This window comes from Triturus cristatus, chromosome 12, assembly GCF_964204655.1.
Source record: "Triturus cristatus chromosome 12, aTriCri1.1, whole genome shotgun sequence".
NCBI classification, from domain to species: Eukaryota; Metazoa; Chordata; class Amphibia; order Caudata; family Salamandridae; genus Triturus; species Triturus cristatus.
Genome location: NC_140595.1, coordinates 731,947,688 through 731,974,663, shown reverse-complemented (window position 1 = coordinate 731,974,663; position 26,976 = coordinate 731,947,688). Strand labels below are relative to the sequence as shown.

Below are 26,976 nucleotides of genomic sequence, written 5' to 3'. Positions count from 1 at the left end.
TCAGAGACCCAGGAGTGCCTTTGAAGTGGGGGGTGACTTAAAAGAAAGGTCTTTGAAGTGCAAAAAGGTCCTTTTTTCCCTGATCTGGCTCCAGATGATCAGTAGGGGAACTCAGCCCTTTGTGTGGGGATAGAACACTACCTATTCAGTTGCAAGTCTCAGGTCCTCCCTTCCTTCCTGCCCAGGAAGAGCCATCAGAATATAGAGGACTGCTCAGACACAACAAACATTCCTGTGGTTGTGGCTGACTAGAGGGAATGCACAAAGTGAAGCTGTTACCCACCCCAGATGTGTATTGTAGACAGGCTGCAGGCACACAACAGTGGGAGCTGTGAAATGCCCACTTTCTAAAATAGTAATGTTAAATCCAACTTTACTAGTGAAGAGGATTGCTCATTATCCTTCCAATTAAATAAAACATGATATAGCTACTCCTTTCTAATCATGAATTACAGCTTAACAGTGTATTAAGGAATTCCCAATGTTCACCTATGAGAGGTGAAACTAATAGGGGTGTTTGACACTACCAGGACATGCACAACTTAACAGTACATGTCCTACCTTTTCCTTATACACCACCCTGCACTATAGGCTACCTAGGGCCTACCTTATGGGTAACTTAGGTGTAATTAAAGGGGAGTTTGAAGCTTGGCAAAGGGTTTTAAATGCTAAGTCTAAGTAGAAGTAACCAGTACACAGGCCTTGCAGTGGCAGGCTTTGACAGGTTTGAAAGGCTACTTGTGTGGGTGGCACAGTCAATGCTACAGGCCAACTAGTAGCATTTTTATTTACAGGCCCTGGATATATGGTATACCACTTTACAAGGGACTTACAAGTACATTAAATATGCCAATTGTATATACATCAATGTAACCATGTTTAGGGGAGAAGCGCATGCACTTTAGCAATAGTCAGTAGTGGCAAAGTGCTCAGAGTCCCAAGGCCAACAAAAGGATACAGCAAAAAGAGGAGGTAATCAGGCAAAACTTTTGGGAGGGAGACCACCCTAAGGATGACAGGTCTAACACGTGTCCCCCCACCCAGCGAGGAGAGCTGCCCAACCTCTAGGGAGTTTCATCACTAAGGTGGAAAATGTGGATAGACCATCAGCATTGGCGTGGTCCGTACCCTGTAGGGAAATGGACCTCAACAGATTTGGATTGGCACACCTCATTTCCATTAGCCAACTGAGGGGCTTGTGGTCAATCTGAATCTGGAAGGGAATACCATACAGGTATGGTCTCAACTTCAGTGCAAGACCACAGCAAAAGCTTCTCTTTTATAGCACTCCACCCGGGAAGTAACCTCCTGGAGATGAAGGCTACAAGTTGGTCTAGGCCAGGGTTCTCCAAAAGTCGGTCCAGGCGGGCCAGATACATGAGATTATTAGCATATTCCCTTTTAGATAAATGTATTTATCTTAAATATCTGGCATGGATTCGGCCCCCCGGGACAAACTTTGGAGAACCTCTTCATTAAGCTGCAATAGTACTACCCCTATGCCATGTTCTGAGGCATCTGTTTCAACAATAAACTTCTTGGATGAATTCAGGGGCCTTGAGCACAGGGGCTATGCACATTGCCTGCTTAAGGGAGTACAATGTTGGGGTGGTGCGTGGCCAACCGCTGAACATGGCGGACGTGAGCTGAGAGAGCTCTGTGCCAAAACCAGACACTTCGCCAAATATCCTGAAAGAACGGGGGCTGTTGGAACCAAGAGCATATTCATAATGCGGCGGAATAGCTGAGGATACGATGCCTTCACTACAGAGAGCCCAGACAGCGTGAAGCGGAGATACAGAGTCACCGTCGTTGCACGAGAAATCCTGGAGGAGAAAGGCTGCGAGGGGTGCCGACTGCCGACGAGAGCACTGACGAGATCTGAAGTCGAAGAAAGACCCGCCCCCCCCTGGCCTGTGAGTACTGTCCGTAGCCCACAACGGAAGTCTCAGTCCGACTGTGGAAGTTCGCAGAGATCACGGTTAGCATGAGCTGAAGCCATTTTGTCTATGACAGCCATTTTAGTTAGCCATGTGCTTCTTCCGTCTTCACTGTTGCCTGCCCTTGTATTTTGCCTGAGTCTTCCTTGGGTGCCACAATACATGCTGCAGCTCGTGGGAGACCCCTAGTGTACTTATGCCTTGGGTACCTTAGTACTATAGACTAGGGAGTGATCAGGGTACACCAGTAACCACTGTGGAGGTACCAAATTACTTACCATGTCAATTCAGGGGAGAAAACCCAGTTGCTGAGGTCTTGATTAGCGGGAACCCAACAGACTGGTTCAAAAACACACCGACACCAAGCAAAAAGTGGGGGTAACCATGAAAACAGATTCGACTTTTCTACAGAGACCCCTTGCTACCCTGGCCTTACCGTTCCGTGCCCTCACAGCACTGAGGGAACGCTGTCTCGAAGGTCTGACTGAGGAGTCATTTTAGCTCCCATGGCCTTCCAATCATTACTCTTTGGCGCTGGAGCTACCCGAAAGCAGCTAGTGGCACTGACGTCGCTTCATTTTGATTTGATTGATATATTTACAGAGCGCGACAAATGCCCAAGGGCGTCTTGGCGCTGGAAACGGTAGATTGAACAGTACTGGCAGGAATCCAAGAAGAATCAGTTGTTAAAGGGACAGGTTTTTAACGCTTTTCTGAAGGACAAAAGTGATGAGCTGCTCTTTCTGGAGATGGAAATCTGGTTCCAGATCCCAACTATCCCCAACAGAAAACCTCTGCCACACCAGCGGGCCTTCTTTTACTTAGGTGTCTGCAAATGTTTTGTATCGGCTGAACTTAAGCTTCTGGCCGGCGCATTCAGGTGCGTCCTCAGAAAATGCGTCCCTAAGCCATGTAAAGCTTTGAAGGCTAGACTTTGGGATTTAAATTCAATCCCTTTTTTCATGGGGAGCCAAATCATTCTGTTTAATCGGATTCAAAGACATGATCTTTGACATACCCTCAAACATGAGCGTACAGCAATGTTAACACTTCGTTTCTCTAGCACAGTACTATTTGGATATCCCATTTTCTTTTTTTAAATCATATTTTATTGATTTTACAAGGTATACACAGCCCGAGAGTCCGACAAAGATAAAAACCTGAAGCGTAAATAAGAATGCAGAGATAAAAAGGAAAAGCCTGCACATTTCACCCCCCTCATTCTAGCAATATGGTATAGAGTATGTCCAGTAACTAGATCACCTGGTCCATTCCCTTCTGACCCCATCTTATCCCATAAACAGACAAATGTAATCATTTCACCAGTTGATGTTCAGAGCAGAAGGGTTCCAACATGATGCTCCTGTAATCCGCCCACGCCTGTCATATTGTCTGGTTATTTTGTGGGCAGCATGAGCCTTATGCACCCCCATCTCCAAACCCATACAGTGAACTGTCATTTTTGCATTCCACCATGGACCGGGGAGCCGTGACCTTCCACTCTCGTGCTATGTGTCATTTTGTCAGTGTTAGACCCAGGAACAATAAGGAAAGCTTATATTGATCACCTCCCCAGTGCATATGAGATGTGAAGGAGCGTGAGTTTCAGGTCCATTAGGATTATCCAGTTCAAGACTGCACCCAAACAGGATGCCACACCGCACCAGAACCAATCCAAGGCAGGACAGCCCCATTCCTTATGCAAATATGTGCCACCCCTACATCATAGCCGAGACATGTCAGGAAGGCTATTCCCCCTATTTGCAACAGCCGATGATGGGTGAGATATACCCTATGGAGATATTTAAGGTGGATCATTCCAAGTCTGGCTGCAATCTCTGCAGCCCTAGGTGCCCCCCTGAGCCTTGGTCCAATCCTCGTCCTCCAGAGCCCCTACAACAGCCTCCAAACCCTTCGGAGAGCAATGAACGTTTCAGAGCATCTGGCAAATCTTTGCAATATTGTGGTCGTCCAGATCCCCCATAAAAGTTTGCCCTTCAAAGGGTTAAATTCAGGACGGTCAGACGGAGCAACAAATTATGGGGTCCGTGCATGGCGGAGCTGAAGGTAGCAATGAAACAGGTTACTATGGAGTTGGCATTCTGCCTGCTGGTTCTGAAAGGACTCGGACTCTCCCGCTCATGAGGTCTCCTAGAGTGGAGATCACGATCAAATCCCATCCCTCGAAACCCTCCATGAAGCCACCTGAGGCAGCAGGCGTCCCTGCTACAGCGGTATCAACTGTCAGCTTCCCATTTATCGCCCTTTTTTCAGACGCATAGGCGAGATTGCCTGGATATCTAACCACCAGTAATTAATGACCAGGCGCTGCAACTCTTGATAATACGACTTCATATCTGCCGCATCAATACCCACTCAGCAGGCCCAGGGAATTCATATCGCCCGGCCGGGACCTGTTGATTTCTGTCAAGGGTAAGAAGATTTAATGTCCGTTTGGTCTGACGAACAACTAGACATTAAATCAAACTAAAAGGGGACAAATCTGCAACACTTTTGTTCTCACAGCCAAAAACAGGGAATGGGTATATTTGCCCAGACACGTAGGCTTCCTAGTAAAGAGATGGAAGAGAACACCTGTGTGAAAGTAAGCAAATCCCATTCATTTTCCAAGTATGAAAAAATATTTTTGTAATGAATTGCACATGTCCAGAGTGAACAGAAAGTGCCGGCCTAACTAAAAGTCAGCAGTTCAGAAAAACACTAAGAAATATGAAAGTGAAAATTGGCAGGCGCTTTTTCAATGCCCCTCAGTCCTGAACTCCTGAGTAAAGAATGCTTGCTTGTTCTATAATCATAGTCACAAACAACTTTGCCATTCCACCTGTATTGATGCCTACCCCAGCTTTTGAACTTTGATCATTAGTGTTAATTCAGCGCTACTGCTCAGCTGCACTTCTAAACTTTTTCTTTCTTTAGCCACATGGAAAAAGCCCTTTCCCTACAATTCCACCAAAGTAGGTGGCGTTTCCTCTTCACTTCCACCCTGGGCACAGATTTAGTCCGACCTTTGATAGGAGTAAATATTTGGCCATGTCTGATGAGAATGGGCTGTGGAAAGATTTGTGAATACTCCCAAATGCATTACTTTGTGGGTGTGCACACATTTCCCAGGGCATTCTCACCCTGAAACACCCTCTTCTCACACCTCAGAAAATATTTACTCACAAGAAAAAGTAGGTGTAAGTGAAACTTTTTAAAGTGCACATCTATACTTTGAAGCTAAACAAACTGAAAAGCTGTTCCATTTGCGAACCAAAGTTTAAACAAGCATTGGCAAACTAGAGAGCCTTAAACATCCAAAGGTTCTAGGGGTGCTTAACGTGTGCCAAGGAAGGCTAAACCCATACTAGATTTTCAGGATCACATAAAATAAACAAATATTCATTTAATCTCATTGGAATTAATTTGGTGAGTCGGGGGTAATTCTGGAAGTCTGGCCATGGATTCGGACCTTCCCTCATGGACCTAAGCTGGACATCTTTGCCTCCTAATCCAAAAGGTCCTTGGAACCCTTCCCTTTCTGCAACATACATTTGCATAATGTTCTTCCTTAGAATAGAAAATGAGTGGCTTCTTACAGACGTTTTGGAAATCGGTGGATTTCTTTGCGGACAGCATCGCTGCTCCAGTCAGGCCTAAGTTAGGCACAAGTTATGCTAACATTTCCTGTTGAAGTTGTTATATAGCAGTGGGGTAACCCAATAAGCCACTGGACTCTGGTACAATGTGATACATAAGTTACTGTCACAGTGGAGAACAGTCAAAACACATACAATTACAGAAAAAGATCCTAGTTATTCATTCAAAATTAGACATCACCAAGAGATTGTACCAACAATGGTAGTGATTTTATTTCATCACAAAGCAGGAGTTGATCAACTTATAAAGCACAATGTATGTCACGTTTAGACAATTTTAGAATAAACAGGTGCATCCAGGATGGGGTGGTAAGTGCATGGGAGGGATTTGTGATAGTGATGTGAGGGGGGGGAAGGTAGTGTGTGTATATATACACATCAGCAATCAGTATTTACAACCTATCCAGCCAGACAACTGGCCTACACATATATGACAAATCATAACAAAATAGATGCAGAAAGCGAATCTCTCTCATCGATGTCTGACAATGAAGCAAAAAAACTGTCAACGTTTCGACCCCTATAAAGAACAGGAAACTTTGCGCGTTGGCGGTGGGGTCTTCATCAGGACTAAGGTGAAGGAAAAGGGAGGCACCTATGGACAATGGGATGAAGTTAGTGAGGTCATGTTCTCTAGCTGAACATATTGGTAGGTTATCATTTGTAGGCTTACTTACCAATAAAAAAAAAGTGTGATCGCTTTAGGCTGAAGATATGGAAGCTGGGCCTCAAAAGATCCTACAGGAGGAAAGGGAGACCGAGACGAAACCACTAGGATATAAATTACATACTAGTAGAAGGAAGGGTATATAAGCAGAGCCAAAGCTCACACAAACTTACTCAGAATGTTCGCAGGTGTTCGTGGGTTAGATTCCGAGGGCCACGGTTGATTAGTAACCTGTGGCTAAAGGAAATAGAACCTGAGTCACAAAAACTTCTAAATAAACACACCTATATGAGTTGGGTGTGATGTTTGCGCCTTTGGCTCTGCACGTGGAGAAATCGCTGCCTCTTAGGAGTTGTGAATACAGCGCTGTCCAGAGACGTACCCAGTGCACCGTAAGCCCTAGTGCAAGAAGGGAAATGCCCCCCCCTACCTGTTTGCAATGTGAAATACAGCAATAAATCAATATTCAGTGACCCCCACCACCCTCTGGTGCCACTGCACCTGCTGCACCAGGAAGCTACGCCCCAGGCGCCGTCATTACAAGCTTCTGAGCCCACACCGGTTGGCTGGGGCACTGTGGTCACCCAGGCAGCATTAGCAATGCGTGAGTAAGCAAGTTGCGCGCGCCCTGGTCCAAGTGTCCACGTCGGGATGTCCAGACGATCGGGTGGGCATTGTGTGCACAGGTAACGGCAGGCACAGATTATGCTATGAGCAAGTGCTAGACTGCGACGAAGGCTACAAACAAGTGTCTGAAGTGCACAGAGGCACGGAGTGTGTACAGGAGCACTCTCGTGTCAGGCAGCCGATTCAAATGCGATATTTTGAGCAGTACGTGCAGGCTGTGTGGTTTCAAATAGATCCGTACAGGGCAAAGACAGGCTTTGTGAACAGCGCGTGCACTCTTTCGGGTAGGTAGTGTGGCAGCATGGGGTGGGGGGGGGGGGGGGGGGGGACTGGGACCCATAGAATTTTTTTATTTTTTTTTACAGCCCAGGGGAGGTGGTGGTCCCCGGGGGCCCGCGCAAATCAATTGGCGATTCCCCCTGGGACCTGGCCTACCCTGGAGCAAGTATGGGAAAGTATGATTGATTCTTTGCATGACTAAGTGTGTGAGTAACTCTGGATATGTGGCAGTGTGTGTGTGTCTGTATAGGTGTATGAGTGCATATGATAGTTTTGTATTGATGAGTGACTGCATGTATGAGTGACTGTATGGGTGAATGAGTGGATGTGTGTGTAGACCTAAGAATCAGTCAGTGCGTATTTAGTAACTGGTATTGATGTGTCTATTTTTTCGAAAATGGTATTCTGTATTTTAGAGTGGGTGTATCAAAGGTTATATTCAGGTGTGAGGAGGTGCATCAGATTTTCACGTGGATGATGTCATCAGTGATGTCACTGACCATGTCATGAATGATGTAATATGGGAAGTCATCAGCAGTGCATTGCGGGGACACGAGTTATAGTTAGCTGAACTAACTACAACACCGGAATTTCTATTGTTTCGTACGAGTGAAATGTCCAACTAACAATAACGTTCCTGAAACCTATGGTTTTTTCAGTTAATTTCTATGGTTTTTTTAAATGTTAATTTCTGACTATCAAGTGCCTGAAACCTATGGTCTTTCCAGTGAATTTCAAAGGTTTTTTAAATGAAAAGTTTTAAGTTTAATGTATCTCAATCCTATGGTTTTTTTTTTATATACATTACCTACTGGCAGTCGCCAGTAGATAGTTATAGTTAGGACCTATTTTCCAGAGGAAATCTGCAACATTCTATTTGGAATAACGTTGGCGCCGATTGACGAATCCTCGCAAAATTTTCCAAATTTTAGGCCAGCTCCGGTCCGCTCATATCCTGAAAATTTGTCAAGCGGGGGCAGAGAAAAAAGGGGGGTCCCAAAACGCGTTTTCCCCATGCATTTTCCCATAGGACCTGTTGACGCAGCTACAGCACGAACTGCTGAACGGAATTACACCAAATTTGGCAAAGAGGTAGTCCTCAGTTCAGACTCGTGCCTTTTGCTTAAATGGTGTAAATCTGTTCAGTAGTTCCTGAGAAAATTAGAGTTAAAAAGATAGATATATCTGGGCGGAGCCTAACCACACATCTCTTCGTGAGATCTGATTGGCTGTCAGCACTTCATCCAAGAAGTGTTGGCAGCCATCTTGGGACCAATATACATGATAGCACCTCATTAAAAAAGCATTGCAGTTAATAGGTTTTAAGACTTTAGTTACATTATAAATCATTTGTTGATGGTACCATACTCATTTTAGGAAATCTGGTGTGTTCTAAGGTGATTTTACCATGTGAAAAAACCTTCTGCTATGATATCATCAATCATGTTTGAGAGAAAACTATTTTCTCATGCTTTTACCACAGAGGTTTGGAAGGTGATCTATAAGCTAAACTGAGAGCATATTTTCTGTAAATTCACATTATCTTTCTCAGTCATGTGAGAATGAAGTCTGACATTCTCAGTAAAACATGTACATCCAACAAGGGCAGAGACTGTCAGTTTATTCCTTTGTGTTCTACTGCAGCTTCCCAGAGTGTTCTAAAGAACAACTAGAGCGCTAACAGTCCTACTTATGACAAACGTATTGCACACCTAAAGCCATCTTGATTGGAATAAAGTGGTAACTCTTAAAACATTTAATTTAAAAAGGAACAAAATGAGGGGGTTCATTTTGCCATAGAAAGTATGATTAGTGCTGCAGAAAGAAAAATTAGGGCAGGAGGAATTGGGGTAGGGACATGGACTCGGATAACAGAGGACAGGAGGGACACGGAGAGGTGCACCAAACTGACCCTACAGGGCAGGCATCAGGGTTTGCAGCAGTACAATACACCACACAGGGCATGCGGGACGGGAGTGCAGCACAACAATCCATAGGGAGGGGACAGGACCATGCACATGGACAACAGAGAAACAGAGGGGATAGAGGCAATGGTAGCTAGCTGACCATAATGGACAGACAGGAGAGAAAGCTGCAGCATAACAGACCATAAAGGGCAGGAGGGACGGATCAGGGGCATTACAATGGAACAGACAAGCCAGGAGGGAGGGAATAGGGGTCTGCACATGGAAACAGAGGGCTGGGGGCAAGGGGGTAGGGCAGGAGCAGCAAGATGACCATGGAGGTCAGGCAGGATGGGCACTAGAAACAAGACACCATGGAGAGCAACAGTGAGACTATGATGGCATACACACAGACCATGGAGGGAAGGTGGGAGGGGGTCAGGGGCAGCTAGCTGACCACACAGGGAAGGTGGGAGGGGCCATGGCAGCACAGAAGACCATGCATGGCAAGCGGGAGGGTTATTAGCAGCACAATGGCTATGATGGGCAAGAAGGATGGTGCAGGGGCATGCACAAAGGACCATGGAGGATAGAAGGGAGGGTCAGGACCTGGGCACAGACAAGAGAGTTCAGGGGAAGGGGCCTCACAACAGACCGCGCGGGCAGGCAGGAGGAGCAGTTGCAGCACAACAGACCAGGGAGGGCAGAAGGGTGTGGCAGTAAAATGGACCATGGAGGACAGGAGGAAGGGGATAGGGGCATGGCATGTGAAGGTGGCAGGGACAGGTTACAGTCATCTGACAATGCTAGGCAGGTGGGAGGGGAGTGGCAGCTCAACAGAACACTCAGAGTAGATAGGAGTGGCAGGTCCATGGAACATGGTGGGCAAAAAGGATGGAGCAGGGGCATGCACAAAGACATCGGAGGGCAGGGGGAAGGAGAATAGGAGCAGCAAGCTAAGCAGGAGGTCAATGATGGGCCATAGAATTGGGCAATGGAGGGCAGGAGGAGTGGACTGGTACTTCATGCTAAATGGAGGGCAGTGGCAGCACATCAGACCATGCATGGCAGGAGGCTAGTCCATGGATTCAGACAACAGAGGATAGGGAGGAGGGGGATGGGGCAGCAAGCTAACTGTTCAGAGAAGGTAGGTATTATGAACTTTATTGTTTTTAAAATGTGTGTCTGTACAAACTACTTAAAATATGAACAAGTATGCAACATAATCTCACTTTTATTCAGGAAGAGGACGTTTGTGACTCCGGGCTCACTTGGCAGAAACACCCCCTGACCCTCCACCCCCATCGCAAAATGTAATGCCCGTGAAAAAGGTAGGTGGACGCAGTGTTATATAGAACATAGTCCTGAGAGCACGACTGAAAATGAAAACTAGATACAGTGTATGGTATAAACTATTCACCAAAAAGTGTGATATAAGATGAACCGGGGCGTGAACTATAATATGTAATACATTGTGCGCAATGACAGATTCATTGGAGAGCGCGAGATAGCACAGGCACTAGCGCGTGCTATGCGATATGCGCCTTGGAGTGTAATATGCACAGGGCAGTGTTGTGTAACCGAACTAGTCTCTAAAGTTGTAATATAAAATATGTGCTGAGGAGTGTAACGTTGCATATGCACTGTGACAAAGATATGGATCCCAGATAATAATATGTATGGCATAGCGCTGTGCGTTATAACATAGGCATCGAGGAAGGCAAGTTAGATGGGGCAATATAACCTGTGCGAAGGCAAGTGTGGCATGATATTCACGGGGTGGTGTTACAGTGCACATGGGCTAGAGAGTGTCATACCATACCCACTAGCTGGTGGAATACAACACAGAGGTGTGTGGCACTCGGCGGGCACTGGTGGGTGTAACACAGCATTGGGCTCAGCCAGGAGCACGCTGTGACTCAAGTGAGGTTTGTCTCCTTTCCAGAGAGTAAAAAAAAAAAAGTATTACACATTCGGCGGTGGATGTGTATTTTATTAACCGTGAGGGGGGTTTCTTGCATAGTTTGGTCGAATTTTTGTCGAATCTCCTGTGCATGGCGTGGTGTGCGTGTGTAGTAAATGTGCCCGTCAATCGCTACCCATGTTTGTATAAATAAACGACAAGGGTGTCTACTTGGAGGATACCCACCGGCGGGGGCGCCGGGATTAGGCACGGTAGGGCGTCAGACACGTCAGAGCTGAACTAGCGGTGTAAATACATTCCACGTGGATTCATTGTATGCATAGTCGCCTTTTAATGAATATCACGCAAATCGTCATGGTGATAGGTACATACGGTTTGTCCAGCATGTCCTAGGTGTTTCTATAAATATATATTTTTTTAAATAATAAAAAACAAAGGCCGGCCCCGGGGGTTGGGGTCCCTGGGGCAGATTAAGGCCTTGGGAGGGGGGGCCACACGGCCCCCTTCCAAATTTATTTAAATTAGGGTGCAGGCCCTGGGGGATGGGGTCCCCAGTGCCAATAAATTAGAAAAAGGGGGGCCACACAGCCCTCCTTTTTACAAAAATAAAATAAATAAAAGACCGGCATCGCGCCGGATGCCACGCCCCCTCCTTGCAGCACTCTGCAAACGCGCCCCCTAGCCAGTTGTAAGTTGGGGAATTAATTCCCCTTCAATACTGAGGGTCCCTGAGGGCCTACTAGCCCAACAGGTATCTACAGTATGCGCCAGGGAGCTGCGTTGCAGACAGGTGTTCGGAGGCCACGCCCTTTTTTACACCTCTATGCAACGCAGCTCTGTGGCGCTTACTGGAGGTACCTAGTTGGCTAGTTTGACCCTAGAGACCCTTAGGATTCAAGGGGACTTAATCTCTCAACTTAGAACAGCCATAGGGCGAGTTTACACAGTGGTGAAAGGAGGGGACGGGGCCTGAGGCGACGTGTGAAAAACGCCCTGTGGCGCTTTTTAAGTTGGGGAAATAATTCCCTTTCAATCCTGAGGGACCCTGGGGGCCAACTAGCCCACCAGGTGCTTCCAGTAAGCGCCACTGCTCTGCGTAGCAGATAAGTGGTGAAGGCCGTGCCCCTTTTCACACCTCTCTGCAATGACGCTTACTGGACGTACCTAGTGGGCTATTTTGCCCCTAGGCACCCTCAGGATTCAAATGAACTTAATCTCCCAACTAAAAACGGCCACAGGGCGTGTTTACACAGTGGGGAAGGGAGGAGACAGCACCTGAGTTAACGTGTGTAAACACGCCCTGTGGAGCGTTTTAAGAGGTAGTTTTAATCCCCTGCCCTATTATATACTAGGGGCTTACAGAGGAGGTCATGCTAATCACAGGGGGACCCCCAACGCATAGTGTTCCCTAGTGTATGTAGGTGTTTTCACTGTATTCCGAGTGTCTTTTAACATAGCACTGGCTCTAGGACTGGTTAGTCAGACTCAGTTAACACCAGTATCCGTCTGAAAAAATTGAGGGTACAGGATGATTTTGCAACAAGGATTCTTTCTGCTCTTCTTTTTGTTCTTTCTGCACGTTATCCTTCTTCTTGCACTTTTCTTCGTTTTTGAGGACTTCTGTTGATTCTTTCTGCACTTCTTTTTTTTCTTTCTGTGCATTTTTTCTTCTTTCTTCACATGTCCTATCTCTGTAGGCATAGTTAGAAATTAGCATTTAAAAAACCTTTGAAATTCACTGAAAAAACCATAGGTTTCAGGGGCGTTATAGTTAGCTGGACTTTTCACTCGTACAAAACCATTGAAATTCCCCCGTTATAGTTAGTTCAGCTAACTATAACTCGCGCGCCCTCAATGCACTGCTGATGACGTCACATATTACATCACTCATGACATGGTCAGTGACATCACTGATGACATCCTTGTGATAGAGTGGCAGACCTCCTCTTCTTCTAATATAACCTTTGATACACACATTCAAAAATAGATCCACATACACATCCACTCATTCACCAACAGTCCTATACAGTCACTCACACATGTACTCACTCATCATATGTACTCATACACCTATACATCCTGTTACACAACGCCACTCATCCATAGAGTTACTCACACACAGTCACTCATGCTAATAAAGAATCAAACATCCATTTACTTGCATATACAGTTATACACACACCACCACACTTACTTCTACGGAAACTTACACAGACTTAGTCTGTTAAACAATCACTTATAGAAACACATACTTATTCATACAGGATCTCTTCCAATCTCTCACTCTCACATATACTCACTTATATACACCAATAGTCACATATACTAGTTTAAAACATATGTAGTTCCTCATAAAGACACTATTGAGACATTCAGTCACTAACACCCATGCACACACTCATCCACCCATACAGTCCTGCACACATGCTGTCTTCAGCACACACAGTGAGTCACTCATTCATGCACCACGTTATACCCCCCACCGAACCATACAGACACTCAGACTGATATTTAAAAAACCAACTAATAACCTATATAGACACCCATGTAGCTACTCACCAACCCATGCAGCCACTTATACACAAAGTGAGAGACTGATACAGATCTTTACATATTTAAACATTACTCACTAAGCCATTTATTCACTAAAATACACTTAATCAGTCAGTTATACAATCAATTTTTCAAAAACAAATCATCCATTAAGACACTATATACCCATTTATGCTTCCATCGACCTGGAGATATACATATATAAAACCTATGTAATTTTCAGAAAAACACAGTCACTGGATGAGGTCATCAGTGATGTCATCAGTGATGTCATTTGAGATGTCATGAGTGATGTCACTGACCATGTCATGAGTGATGTAATATGTGACGTCATCAGCAGTGCATTGCGGGCGCGCGAGTTATAGTTAGCTGAACTAACTATAACGGGGGAATTTCAATGGTTTTGTACGAGTGAAAAGTCCAGCTAACTATAACGCCCCTGAAACCTATGGTTTTTTCAGTGAATATATATATATATATATATATATATATATATATATATATACACATATACATATATATATATATACACACACACACACACACACATATATACATATGCACATATATACACACACATACACAACACACAAACACACACACACACACACTTTAAAAAATTGTGAATAATTTTTAGTTAAGAAAACTATATTCATTATTTTTTTTAAAAAATATTTTACAGAAGTTGCGCACCCTTCGTGCACCCTACACAATTGCTGCGCGCATTTCGAAAAGTCGCGCTGGGGTCGCGACTTCGGCGTAACTTGTAAACTATAAATATCTTTAAATTAATTATAAAAGTTTTCCTTTATGTGTGTCTAAATTTATTAAGAAAAGTATTTAATATAATTTCGACTAAAAATTATTTGATTATTATCGGATTTGGAGGCTAGGAGAGATGGCCATTTTGCTCGATCTGTTTAGCAAAATGTTTTGGTCTTTTGGTCTAGTCAGGTGGACACCCTCCTCCGGGTGAGGTACGGCTTGAGTATTCTATTCAAAAGGTGAGGAATCAACAGGCAGAAATATCCATCAGAAGAGCAAGTAACTTACCTTCGGTAACGCTTCTTTGGTGGATACAGTAGCCTGTGGATTCCTCACTGTCCCACCCGCCTCACCGTTGTCCACCTGTTTCTACCAAAAAGATGCTTTTACTGTTTGGCATTAATGTTTTTAATAGGTCTTAATCATTCTTCTGTTTTAATAGTGAAAAATGCTTAATCTCTTGCTATTTCTTTATGTCTTTATTTGTTATGCATTTATATGTATTTAGGATACTATATATACACACACACGTGAAAATATGTCGGTCCACCTGTTTACCTCGTTGGCATGGAAAAATGGGTGGAACCGACGTCAGCACGCCCGCGAGGTCCTCTTATGGCTCCTATGATGTCATGCGGTGTCACGAACGGAGCTGTGCTATTATGACATCGTCGTCGACGTGGAAGAGCTAGGAAAGAATTTCAGCGGAATGCTGGCGCACGGGATATTCACTGAAGTTTTAAAGCTAGTCCTTTGGGAGCAACTGTATGTTGCCACTCCAGAAACCGAAACCAGTGATCCGAGGGCAGAGGCCCTGCAGATGGCACACGAGGTGGGGAGCCCAGTCATGTGCACCAGCGGGGCAGCGAAGTGGCAAGCATCACTACCCACAGAAAAGGTAACGAGGGCACTGAATAACAGGATCTTCTCTTTGTATCTGGCAGGAACAACAGGTTAAAATGCCCTAGTTCCAAAATGTATAAGTAGTGCTACAACAGTCTTAAAGAGGACCTGCGAAGGATGCCGCTTCTGCCTTCCGTACACTGGAGGCGGCACATGGGTCACGCGGTACGGTCATACTGCGGTGGGACGCACACTCATTGACCTCTCATGGCACTGCTCCACACTTCGGGTACAACCCTTTCCATTAGCTGTGTTTTCTAATGACGTGTTGCGCCGGCCCCATCCAACAGCAGAACCCCTTTAGATCCAAACAGACTCTTCCACTCTCTCATCGGAAGTGAAACCAGGCCACATGGACACTTTCACAATACAACAGCCGGGAATGCACTTTTCAGTAAAAAAATAAATAAACACATTCCTTCCTCCTAATTTATCAAATAAATGACTCACTGAAGAACAGGGGCCAGCTTCGATCGGTAAACAGCCGTTACAACGACTTTAATTTTGCGATACCATTACAACGTATGCATCACCACGCATGCATTGTACATCGCGAAGTCATTACTACGCATTTTTTTTAGAACGCACGGTCATTTACCACGCATGCCTTTACAACTAGTTTTGTTGTAAAGGTATGTATGGTAAATGACCATGAGTTCTAAAAAAAAAAAATGTAGACGATCCAAGTCGTAAGGAAACAGAGGCTGTTCCGTTTCCTAACAACGACGTGCACCGCCCCTCAAGCAGGAACCACGAGAAGTGAGAGGTAAGTGGGATTGGGCATGCGGTGGTGGTTACTTTTCTAGGGTATAGGGCAGTGTTTTAGGGTTTAGGGTAGTTCAGTGGTGTTGGTGTAGTGTAGGGGGTCATGCTAGGGGTAGTGTTTTAGGGTAGTTCAGTGGTGTTTGGGTAGTGTAGGGGGTCGGGCTGAGGGTAGATTTAGGGTAGTGCAGTAGTGTTTGGGTAGTGTAGGGGTTGTGCTGGGGGTAGATTTAGGGTTTAGGGTAGTGCAGTGGTGTTTGGGTAGTGTAGGGGGTCGTGCTGGGGGTAGTGTTTTAGGGTTTAGGTCAGTGCAGTGGTGTTTGGGTAGTGTAGGGGGTTGTGCTGGGGGTAGTGGTTTAGGGTAGTGCAGTAGTGTTTGGGTAGTGTAGGGGTACTGCTGGGGTTAGTGTTTTAGGGTAGTGCAATGGTGTTTGGGTAGTGTAGGGGGTACTGCTGGGGGTAGTGTTTTAGGGGTTAGGGTAGTGCAGTGGTGTTTGGGTCGTGCTGGGGGTTGTGTTTTAGGGTAGTGCAGTGTTGTGTGCAGTGTAGGGGGCAGTGTTTTAGGGTTTAGCGTAGTGCAGTGGTCTTTGGGTAGTGTAGGGGTCGTGCGGGGGTAGTGGTTTAGGGTAGTGCAGTGGTGTAGGGGTCGTGCTGGGGGTAGTGTTTAAGGGTTTAGGGCAGGGCAGTGCAGTGGTGTTCGTGCAGTGTAGTGGGTCGTGCTGGGGGTAGTGGTTTAGGGTTTAGGGCAGTGGTGTTCGTGCAGTGTAGGGGGTCGTGCTGGGGTAGTGGCTTAGGGCAGTGCAGTGGTGTTTGTGTAGTAAGCAGCGCATGCACTGCGTCGCTAGGTGAGACCTAAGAAGCATTGCACCAAGATGGCTGCCAACACTTCCTGGATTGAAGTGTTGGCAGCCAATTGGAGCCAAGCTTGTGCTTGTGTAGTTAGGTCCCGCCCAGATATATAAAGTTTTTTTCCTTTCTCGAAAACTTCTGAACGGATTTACACCATTTAAAAAGACGTTGCTTTATGAACCAAGCACTACCTTTTTGCGAATTTTGGTGTAATTCTGTTCAGCAGTTTCAGCTGTAATGATGTCTAAAGTTTCCTATGGGAAATTGATTTTTTTACCTCTAGTTTTTGAATTTCTCAGGAACTACTGAACGGATTTACACCATTTAAAAAAAAGGTCTCTTTCTGAACCAAAGGCTACCTTTTTTGCCAAATGTGGTATCATTCCGTTCAGCAGTTCGGGCTGTAGTTGGGTCTAAAGCTTCCTATGGGAAATAACATGGAGAAAACACGTTTTGGGACCCCCCTTTTTCTCAGCCCCCACTTGGCGAATCCCCCCCCGAAACTTTCAGGATAGGAGCGGACTGGAGCGGGCCACAAGTTTTGAAAAATTGTCTAAGATTCGCAAACTGGCGCCAAAATTATTGGGATAAGAAAAAACACTTTTCCTATGTAAACTAGGTCCTAACTTTAACTATCTACTGACAACCGCCAGTAGATAATTTGTATATGTGTATATATATATATATATATATATATATATATATATATATATAACCAACCTACTGGCGGTCGCCAGTAGGTAGTTATAGTTAGGACCAAGTTTCCATAGGAAGAACATTTTCCAAACTAATTCTTTGTTCATATCAGCTCCTAGGTGGGAAGTTTGGGGGTGGTTCGTCAAGGGGGGGGGGGGGGGCCGAGAAAAAAGGGGGGTCCAAAAACGTGTTTTCTCCATGTTAATTTCCAGAGGAAACTTTAGACAAGGCTACAAGTCGAACGGGTGAACGGAATTACCCCAAATTTGGCAGGGAGAAGGGTCTTGGTCTAGAAAGCCCGCTTTTATTTGGTGTAAATCCGTTCAGTAGTTTGAGAAATATCGAAATTTACAGATATCGATATATGGGAATTCTGCCATCTGATTGGCTGAGGCGTTACGAGCACGAGCTTGCTGCTTATTGGTTGTGATCGCTGTGAGCGGTTGCAACTAGAAAGTGTTGGCCGCCATTTTGTGATTCCATTGAAGCGAGTAGGGGGAAAAAAAGGGCGAAAAGAGTAGGAAAGAGGATGGTAGGAGCGCTGTGAGGTCTGTGGGGTGGTTAGGGTGTGCTATACAGGGAGTGTGAAGTTAAGTATTCACCTCTAGCGGTGTAAAAGTGCTGTTTTGACCAGAGTGAGATGGTGCAGAGGTGAGGTGCCAGTACACTCTGGGATGAAACCGTGAGCAGATTGCTGTAAACTGATGTGCTCCTGGCGCTGTAGCATACTGGCCGCTGTAGCATAGCTGTGCAAGTGGTGTTAGTATGGGTTTAGACTGTAGCGAGAGTGGGAAGCAAACTACTCACCCCTACCGGTCTGAAGACTCGAATGGAGTGTTTTAGCAAGCAGGAATAAAGAAATAATCGTGAATAATATAATGCAGAATGTTGCAATGCCACAGAAGACAAATGGTGAAATCAGGTGTGTTTAAGAAAGTGGCTGTGTGTGGTAAAGCGATGGAGTCTGCAAGTTACATAAAAAGTGTCTTTATGTAAGCACCATAAATGGAACCACTGGTGCAAGAGCCAAGACATCCAGCTGAGACAAACTCCAACCGCTTCTGTTGTATTCAAACATAAGCTCCTGCATCAGTCAGTCAATTCCACATTACATGTTACAGTTCCATGTGACAAACAATACCTATTAGACATGAATGACTGTAAATTGTAGAATGAAAATAAAGGTAGAACACGATTACCACACTGTGCCAACCAGTTCCTAAACAATGGTGTGTTTTTTTTAACTTGATCGCCAATTCGTGGGCTGAGGAGGAGCTAATTTGTGTGAAAGGGCTTCGTGGATAAGAGGGAGGCAGAGAGACGTGTGTACAAAGAATAGATATGGTTTCAAAATTGATGTCGGGTTTATGCTAATTTAGCAAGTAAATAGCGTATTTGCATAGGCCATACATCATCCATCCCTGGTTAGTGTGGAGAGGTAAGGGCCAATAATGAAAATAGAGTTCAAATGCCTAAGCATACTTAGAAAGTTATTATGTGAAAATAGTTCAATTGGAGTGTATTAAAAAATGTAATAGGAAAAAGTCATAAAAGTTGGGGGGAAAAAAAAAAAAACAATCCAAGAATAAAGTGAATTTCTTACAAGTCTTGCAGATTGCAGTCCGGAAGTTCTTCAGCGGCTTGAGATGCATAATGTTCCAAGAGGCGATTGTTGCCATCGTATGAGAAAAGCGAAGCGATCCAATTCATATCCTCGAAGGGACAGTAATGTTCCTCGAATGTTGGAGCGGCAATTTGAATTGGCAGGCAATCTGCGATGTTGTCAAACGTCGCACGTTGCAGGAGATCTTTCGCGGCTGCGCAGAAATCCCATTCCGCCAGGATATCTTTTTGCGTTGCATCCGCCATTGCTCCACTGCCCGAACAATCAAGTTCATGGTTTTCAAGATACTCCATTACCTGCTGGATATCGGGAGCATTTGCTGGGATGTTGGCAAGGCATAGATCCATTCGCCAGTCGATTGGGCAAGTTTTGCAATAAAAAGATGGTTGCACGCAGATTGTATATGTGTAAATAAATGTCATCTTGTAGCTGGCTCCGATAGATAGAGGCAGGCAGCCGAAAAGTTGTTCCATTTTTTCACGGTATTGATGTAGCTTCGCGTAGAGGCGTACTCTGTCGGACATGCTCGTTACCACAGGGAGCGTAGCCATTTTTAACAAGCTAAAATAGTAGTAGGATGGCCACAAACAGAGCGAGAATTATGGGTACTGTTGCGGTTATTCCAGAGATGATCGAATGAATGAAGTCTGGTATTAGACTAAAAACAGTTTGAAAGCCTGTGAGAAGGCCGGAGGAGACAATGTTAAAAAAGTGTGCCAGACCTTAAATGTCAGATGTGTTGAAAATTGTGTAACAATGTACTAAGTGTAATGGGAGGTTCCTATTTAAAAGGGAATGTATTTTACTTGAAGTTCGTGCTGTCTGCCGTCGATAAATTACTTTTGGAGAAGTGAGGGACACTTCTGTTTGAAACAAAAGTGCTTTCAGTTTGGTCCGTTTAATAAAATCTGTTTTCAAAGTAGGTATTGAAGGCCAAGTTGAACTTTGGGAGTTACTTTGTGTGGGTGGGAATAGAGATTGTCAGAGGAAGTTATCCGGTTTGAAACAGTAAGGACATACGGTATGCCAGCTCACATTGCATAGCAGTCCATGTTATCAAGAATCAGGTTAACTGCTGTTAGAAAGCGGTTTGAATGTTGGACTGATTGTGGGAGTTGGCGTGCTTTTAAGAAAGCACGCAAGATTGGTGGCTGTTAGCTTAGAAGCGTCGTGCAGTTGGACATTCTTGCATCGTAATGAATGACTGCCATTGTGGTCGCACTTTTCACCTGTGAGAAAAACATCTGTATCCTCTTTAAGACAGCGATATGTAAATGGGAGAAACCACTGCTCGTAAATAAACGTGCTACCTTATATAATCACATACAACATGACAAACAACATGTACACCTATCAGGCACTACGTACTGTGGGACCGTGGCTAGCCATGTACACAAACTAAACATGGCATGGCACCTCTGCCACACAATGCAGAATGCGGGGAGAGATGGGAGCAAAGTATGTGCGAAGGTGGCAAGTGATTCTCGATTATAAAAGTATACAATGAAAAGTGTTGAGAGGATGTGCCGGAGAGACTAGAGTATGCAGAGCACAGACATTTACATGTCAACATAAACTGATGGTCTATTGAGTGAAGTTGACAGTGGACGCAACCATGATAGTACAGTCAGTAGAGAAGATTACGACAACATAGCGCGTACGTGCCCCCTCCAAATCTTTCGGCGTAGTGGGCTGGCTCGGCGTACGCCAGGCGAGCGTAGGGGTATGAATAAAAGGCACGTTTCTCTGGGTGTGGTTCTCTTCCGGAATGGCGAACATGTCTGTCAGGTCTGCGCAGCTTACACCGCCACGAGGCTAATGTCGTGAGCGAGGGTGGCTGCGGGAATAATGCTCTGAGCCTGCTGCTACCCAGAAAACCACAATGGCCGCTGCGACGCACATATGCCCCACAGTTCACCTTTCGACACAGTCGTATGTGAAAGAGGGCCCACCACGTGCCAGCGGAAGCTTTTGGGCCGAGGTCTGCGAGCTGGGAAGGCTCCTGAGATTAACGCTGGCTACTACGACACAGGCAGACCGCGCCCAGCCTGAGGCCCAGCACCGTGAAGTCCTCTGTATACTACTAACACAGTAGTCGAAGTGGTCCCAACAGTGGAACGGTGTCTTGAACCCACAATGGATGATGTCCGATATTACTTGCTGCTTGTGAATTTTCACAGAAGTCCCTGCGTTAACGTGCATTAGACTCTGTGCTTCCGTAGCCAAGTGCTGCACATTATTATTGTGCTTGGTTGACACCAGTCGGTGGAGTACTCCGCGGTACAGCAGGTCCGAACAGTGGATGGGGTCTTGATCTGAAAATGGACGATGTTAGAACTGCATCTGAGAGTGCAGATGAAGGTACTCCCTTCGACCAGGTGTAACCAACTCTAGGTCCCAACAGTGAAACGGTGTCTTGATCCCAGAATGGACGATATCCGATACTACATGCTGCTTGGTTTTCACAGAACTCCCTCCGTTGAGGTGCATCAGACTGTGCTTCCGTAGCCAATAGCTGCACATGATTATTGGGGTAGGGTGACTGCAGTCGGTGGAGTACACCGCGGTAGTGCAGGTCCGAACAACGGAACGGGGTCTTGATCCCACAATGGACGATGTTAGAACTGTATCTGAGAGTGGAGATGAAGGTACTCCCTTCGACAAGGTGCAAGCAACTCTAGGTCCCAACAGTGGAACAGTGTCTTGATCCCAAAATGGACGATGTCCGATATTACTTGCTGCTTGGTTTTGACAGAACTCCCTCCGTTGAGGTGCATCAGACTCTGTGCTTCCGTAGCTAACTGCTGCACATGATTATTAGGCTTGGCTGACTGCAGTCGGTGGAGTACACCGTGGTACAGCAGGTGGGAACAGTAAAACTGGGTCTTGATTCTGTGATTGAGGATGTCAGAAGTTAAAGTTTGTGATGATTTCTGTGTACCCACTCTGATCAGGTGCAACCAACTGCGTGCTTCCGAATCCAACGGCACGTGGCTGCGAGGCGTTAATGACAACTGCCTCTGGCCAACAGTGTGGTCAGCAGGGCTCACAATTCGGATGGAGTGGTTATTGTTTAATTACAGAATTCAGTAGGCAACTAACTAAGTCTATTGAAATATACACAATAGCCTTTTAGTATACTTGCTTGAAGAAGTTTAAGATGACTTATAGGTCTAGTACAATGACCAAATTCTTCTTGGTAGTGGTAAAGAACACTGAATAACAGTGGACACAGTGGACAGCAGAGATCGCAATTCAAATTGTTTTGATTTATTTATTGCAGAGTTGTGTGTAATTTATATTGTGAAGAGGATGTGAGAAAATGTATTCATGGAAGACTGTGCTCACTACTGCCTTCAATTTACACTGCAGAGAGCAGTGTTCACAATTCAGAGCGAGTCGCTATTGTAGATGAAGCAGTCCTGTAGGCAAAAGACATTGCTCCAGTGCGCTCTGTCCGCACCACGCATAATCACAGGGTCCGCACACGGTTTTTGTTGCTTCGCGAACGGCAAACTGGGCAGCTCAAGTCAACGCCACGTGGCGGTGGGCCCTTGCTGACCGCTCTCTGGCCTACACTGCAGACAGCAGTGTTTACAATTCAGATCGAGTAGCAGATTACGTAGTGTTGTAGGCAACAGACATTGCTCCTAGTACGGCCCGCCCGCAGCACGCATCATCGCTGGCTGTGCACATGCTGAATGCTTTTGATGTGGCTATCTAAGTGCACTAGACCTGATGGACCCTTTATGGTACAATCTTTTTGTGCATTATTTCAGATCTACTGCCTGTATCTTAGTATACCATAAGTTATGGTTGTTTTACGATAGAATCTTTTTTGTATTATTTCACATCTAGTGTCCCTACCTTACGGCAGCACAAACTATTGACCCTTTTATTATTAAATCTGTGTGTGATCCAATGATTACTGTTGTAGTTGATGCTAGCAGCAACCATTCCCTGAGGGCTGCTTTACACTCACCCCACACGCATCCAGTACAGACGTCACTGGATATGTAACCCTGGTAATAAAAAGGAGTCGAGCGCACGTGCCCGTACCCACTTCCACTATCTATCTGTGTCCGTGTGTTCATTATGTATGCATGATACTGCCTCTGGGCTGTACCACATTACATTGTGCTGTGGACAGCGTATGCAACCATGTTACCTCTGGCAGTGGGGAAAAGGTCTGTTATGTAGCTTTTAGATGCATGGCTATCACAGGTGGAAGGCTACTTTACAGAGCATGAATATTGATGAAGAGGATGGTTGCATTTTGTGTGTACTGTCAGATATGTGTACATAGCAACAAGTTTTCAAAAAAGCTCTGTAAGCAGAAGGAGTCTCTCAAACGCTGTAGAGAGAATGGCGAAAATGGGTGGGGTCCTCCAACTGTTACAATGTGAAATGTTATGAACCAATCAAATGCTTTTAAGGTCACATGGCAATCGTGCAGCGAGCACACAAGGAGGCTGCACCCGATGCGATTTTGAGAAAATATTACCATAATACAAATTTATTAGTTAGAAATATATAAATGTTTAAAATATTTTAGATTATCGCTTGTTCTCATATACACTTTAAACTTATTTAGATATAGTTTTGAGATGAAAAAAAAGAGGGAATTACATTCCCAGCGTGACACCATACGTCTAGGACGTAACACAGGGCCTGGCAGCGTGCACTCGTCGCATACACAACGCGCAGCGGGCGTGACCCCATACGTACATGACGTAAGGCGCGGCTTGGTACTGCGTACCCGCATACCAAAGTAGCAGCTGGCGCGACCACATATGTATATGATGTTACGCGGGACGCGTTGCCACGAACTCTGATACGAAATGCGCATCCTTTACGAGTTTAGCAATATGGTGGACAGGATTGGCGTGCTAATGGAGCTTGGTACACTACTGGTAAGGGACATCAGTTTTCTTAAAAAAAAAAAAATTAAAAAAAAAAAAAAGACATACTTTTTTGGAAGATATACAACATTACATATTTTTCAAATTAAAAACAAAAAAGTATAATAGAGTTCCAAAACATTACAAAAAAATAGAAAAAATATAGTTTTTATAAATATTAAAATATGAAATTAACATTTAAAAACCTTTGAAATTCACTGAAAAAACCATAGGTTTTACAGACGTTATAGTTAGGAATTAGCTTTTAAAAAACCTTAGAAATTCACTGAAAAAACCATAGGTTTCAGGGACGTTATAGTTAGTTGGACATTTGACTCCTAAAACCAGAGAAATTCGCCCATTATAGTTAATTGAGCTAACTATAACCCGCGCGCCCGCAATGCACTGGTGATGACCTCACACATTACATCACTCATGACATAGTCAGTGACATCACTGATGACATCATCCACCTGATGCACATACTGATGGCCTAATATAAACTTTGATACACACACACTCTAAAATACAGACTACTGTTTTTTAAACCATACACAGAACAATGCCAGATACTACATACCACCCACTATTTCCTAGGTCTACACTCACATCCACTCACTTATACATGCAGTTACTCATCAATACCGTACTAGAATATGCACTCATACACCTATACATACAGTCACGGTCCGCCACTCATCCATAGAGTTACTCACACACCTAGTCAGTCATGCAAAGAATCTATCACATACCTATTGACTCATGTATACAGTTATACACACCAACTCCGTTATTTATACACACACCACATCACTTATTTATGCAGATACTAACACATATTTACTGTCTTATACAATCACTGATACAAGCAGACACTTTTATACACCCACTCCTTCAAATAACTTACTCTCACGTATAGTCATTTATATACTCCAACACTCACATATACTGCCTTAAAACATATGTAGTTACTCACACATATACCAGTGAGACATGCATTCTCACCAACACACCCATACACACACTAACTCACCCATACAGCCCATCCCAGATGTACTTTTGAATCCATACAACCAGTGAATTACCCAGTCAGACATGTATGCACAGAGTCACATCCCCCCCACCCACCCACACAGACACTAAGGCACTCATACATATACTCAGACTACAAATCAATAACCCATATAGACACTCATGTAGCTACTCACCAACCCAATGCAGCTGCTTATACACCAACTGAGACACTAATACAGACTTTCACACAGTTTAGTCACCAACCCATACATTCAGTAACACACGTTCAATCACTCAGTTATACAGTCAGGCACGCACCTACTAAATAATCCATTCAGGGACTTGTAAATTCACTCTTTCTTCAAAACACCTTGGCATAGATATATATGAAAAATATTTAAACTTTACAGAAACACACATTCACTGAATGATGTCATCAGTAATGTCACTGACCATGTCATGAGTGATTTAATATGCGACTTCATCACCAGTGCATTGCGGGCGCACGAGTTATAGTTCGCTCAACTAACTAGAACGGGCAAATTTCTCTGGTTCTATAGGAGTCAAATGTCCAACTAACTATAACGTCCCTAAAACCCATGGTTTTTTCAGTGAATTTCTGAGGTTTTTAAATGCCAATTCCTAACGATAACGTCTGTAAAACCTATGGTTTTTTCAGTGAATATATATATATCTCTATCTATCAATCAAAGAAAGGCTCCCCACGTAGCCCCGGGAAGCCAAGGCGGCACTCTCCAACTGGTAAAAATGATCATCTTTAAGGCACAATAGCAGCACGGACATATCTGCCTCCCCAACACGTTTCAACATTTTGCCTTTTTCACGGGTTCCAGCGGCAAAGATGGCTACTTGGATTGCCACATGCGAGTTTGTTTTATAGTCCTTCAATCAGGTTTTCCAACAGAAAAACAATGAATTCTGGGCCAAGTAGTTCCAAAAAACAATCAGAGTCTAAATAGGCGTAATATCAAAAGTCTGTGTTAAACTATCATGCCAAATTTGATAAACCCAGTTGGTCCTGTCACAGACCCAAAATATGATGGTCCAGACAGGCCCCTGGAACGCAAAAACATTATATATATATATATGCTGAGGAAATTTTCCTGGAGCACGTCGTACTGATGAAGTTTGTTTCAAAAAGGCAAGTAAGAACTAATGGAAAGCAGGGTGGTCGTGAAATCCTTTGGTGTTACGGTCGCAGGACGGTACTTTAACCAGTGAAAGCTTTGAAAGCAGTGGGAGACTGTAACACTGTGGGGAAGTTTTGCCAAAAACTACATTGAAGAAACCTAAGACTGAATAATATATGAGAGGCATTGTGGGTATTTGAGTCCAAATGACAGTAAAGCAATGCAAAGGTGAACTAAGACGCATATATTTGTCAAAATGACTTGAGAAATGTAAAGATTTAAAGTACTCATCACCTTTATTGAAAGCACTAATTGGAAAATAACCAAAACGGACTGCCTCTTTAAGAAAGTAAATGGACATGTGTCTTTCTTCGATGTCTGAGTTACGTTTGAAAAAGCTAACGAACCCACCCTTGAATTATGCATATGATTAAGAGGTTTTTCACCTCGAAACGCGTCATGCTGTTTTGCCTGGAATAAAGACCTTGGAAAGTGCGTTGGTGTGGCCTGTTTTACGTTGCCGAAGGGGCGCGTGTGTTCGTTTGGAATATATATATATATATATATATATATATATATATATATATACATACACATATATATTACCTACTGGCGGTCGCCAGTAGGTAGTTATAGTTAGGACCACGTTTCCATAGGAAAACCTCAACATTCTATTTTGAATAACTTTGGCGCCGGTCGACGAATCCTCGCGAATTTCTCAAAATAGGTGGGGCGCTACGCTCCGCTCCTACCCTGAA

At 44.5% G+C, this 26,976-nt stretch overlaps 1 protein-coding gene across 1 annotated transcript in view; it reads right to left on the bottom strand.

Annotated features, from left to right (window-relative positions):
• STAG3 (STAG3 cohesin complex component) overlaps positions 1-26,976 on the bottom strand; it is a 1,816,020-nt gene that overhangs the window by 1,753,393 nt on the left and 35,651 nt on the right. The window lies entirely within an intron of this gene.